This window comes from Corylus avellana, chromosome ca2, assembly GCF_901000735.1.
Source record: "Corylus avellana chromosome ca2, CavTom2PMs-1.0".
Taxonomy (NCBI): domain Eukaryota; kingdom Viridiplantae; phylum Streptophyta; class Magnoliopsida; order Fagales; family Betulaceae; genus Corylus; species Corylus avellana.
In genome coordinates, this window is record NC_081542.1 from 38,867,753 (window position 1) to 38,870,310 (window position 2,558).

Genomic DNA, 2,558 nt, shown 5'->3' on the forward strand with positions numbered 1-2,558 from the left:
GATGTTGTATTTGATGAATCTGCCATGCTTCATCCGAGAAAGGAGTCTATTGTTTCTGCAGGAAAGGAGCAGGGTTCTAGCAAGGAGGTGGAGCTTTAGGTGGAGGCTTCACAGAGGGTGCAAGATAACACTCAAGATCAGCCTGTTACATATGTTCATGATTCCAGTTCTGATGATGATGATCCACAAGAAGAGTAAGAGACCAGTATTGCGGCTGGTAGACAGAGGAGGCAGATTAGGCCACCTCAGAGATATGGCTATGCAGATTTGGTAGCATATGCACTTACTATGGCAGAGGACACTGCAGTCCAAGAGCCTTCCACTTACTCAGAAGCTGTCACAAGTAGTGAGTCTGCTCAATGGGTTATTGCCATAAATGAGGAGATTGAGTCTCTTCATAAGAACCAAACATGGGAATTGGTGAAATTGCCTAAAGGCGCTAAAACTGTTGGTTGCAAATGGATCTTCAAGAAAAAGGAAGGAATCCCAGGTGTTGAAGATGCAAGGTTTAAGGCACGTTTGGTAGTAAAGGGCTATAGTCAAAGAGAAGTTATGGACTTCAATGAAGTTTTCTCTCCTGTTGTGAGACATAGTTCTATTCGTGTTTTGCTTGCCATGGTTGCTTTAAATGATTTGGAACTTGAGCAACTTGATGTGAAAACTGCATTTCTGCATGGTGAGCTTGAGGAAACCATTTACATGCATCAGCCAGAAGGAGTCATTGCTGAAGGTAAAGAAGATCATGTTTGTCAGTTGAGGAGGTCGTTGTATGGTTTAAAACAATCTCCAAGACAGTGGTACAAGCGCTTTGACACCTTTATGATCGGACATGGTTACACAAGAAGTAGCTATGACAGCTGTGTGTATTACAGGCAATTGTCTGATGGTTCTTTTGCTTATTTGTTACTCTATGTGGATGACATGCTTATTGCTGCTAAAAGCATGTTGGAGATTAAGAGATTGAAATCTATGTTGAGTGATGAGTTTGAAATGAAGGATTTGGGTGCTGCGAAGAAAATCCTTGGTATAGAGATTCACATGAATAGAAAAGCGGGAAAGTTGTACTTGTCACAGAAAAAGTACATTGAGAAAGTACTTGAACGCTTTGGTATGCATAATTCTAAATTAGTGAGTACTCCACTTGCAGCTCATTTCAAACTCTCAGCAGCGTCAGCACCACAGAGTGAGGAGGAGGAGCAGTTCATGTCACATGTTCCTTACTCCAGTGCAGTTGGAAGCATCATGTATGCTATGGTGTACACTCGTCCAGATATTTCACAGGCAGTCAGTGTTGTTAGTCGCTACATGGCGAATCCGGGCAAGGTTCATTGGCAGGTAGTGAAATGGATACTCCGTTATTTACGGGGCACTACAGATGTTGGTTTAGTCTATGATAGAGGCAGTGGTATCAGTTCCAGTGTTATTGGTTATGTTGATTCAGATTATGCTGGTGATTTGGATAAAAGAAGATCTCTGACAGGTTTTGTTTTCACTCTCTCGGGGTGTGCCATTAGTTGGAAAGCGACTTTACAGTCGACGGTTGCTTTATCCACTACGGAGGCAGAGTATATGGCAGCAGCAGAGGCAGTGAAAGAAGCTATTTGGCTCAGAGGTTTGGTTAGTGATCTGGGTTTGCAACATGATAAGACTGTTGTATTTTGTGATAGCCAGAGCGCAATACATTTGACCAAAAATCAAATGTATCATGAGAGGACCAAACACATTGATGTCAGATATCATTTTCTTCGGGAGGTCGTGACACAAGGTGATATCATAGTGAAGAAAATTGCTTCGGCGGAAAATCCAGCAGACATGTTGACTAAGCCACTTCCGATCCTCAAGTTCAAGCATTGCTTGGGCTTGATTGGTGTTTGTCGTTTGTAATTACCCTTAGGGGTGTTGGAGGAGACGTCTTGAGGAGATTTGAGTTGAAGACTTGATGAAATTCAAGTCAAGGTGGAGATTTGTCAGAATTGGTGACTTGTTTTCATCAACCTCACCGTGAGCCCCACAGCAGTATGGCATCCCATATTGTTGACTTGTGCCTTCTCTCTCACACGTGCATTTGGCTTCTCCATCTTTTGAGCTTCTTCTAGAAGCTTTGTGAAAAGGCTTTGTTTGTTGTTTTATTGGAAGCCATTCGGTCATGGAGATGGCAGCAGCTACTTTAGCAAGAAAAAGAGAGAAAGAAGAAAAGAAAAAAAACTGCCGAGAGAGAGAGAGAGAGAGAGAGAGAGAAAGGCTTGTGCTGTAGGGAGAAGAAGATGCACCATTTTTCTTCATTTTGATCTCACTTTTGGAGTGCTGAATGCTTAGAGAATTTTAGAGAATATTTTTCTCTTTTGTATCTAATTCTCTTTTGAGTGAGATTGGGGTGTATTGGGGTTTTTGGGTTTGAGTGGTTTTGTTTGTACTACTCTTTGTACTCCACTTTTTGTTAGTGAATTTCTCCTGGATCGTCTCCGCCAGTGGATGTAGGCTTGTTAAGCCGAACCACTTAAATCTTGGTGTCTTGTGTGGTTGTGTTATTTTTCTATTCTGCGCTTTTCTACTTCTTT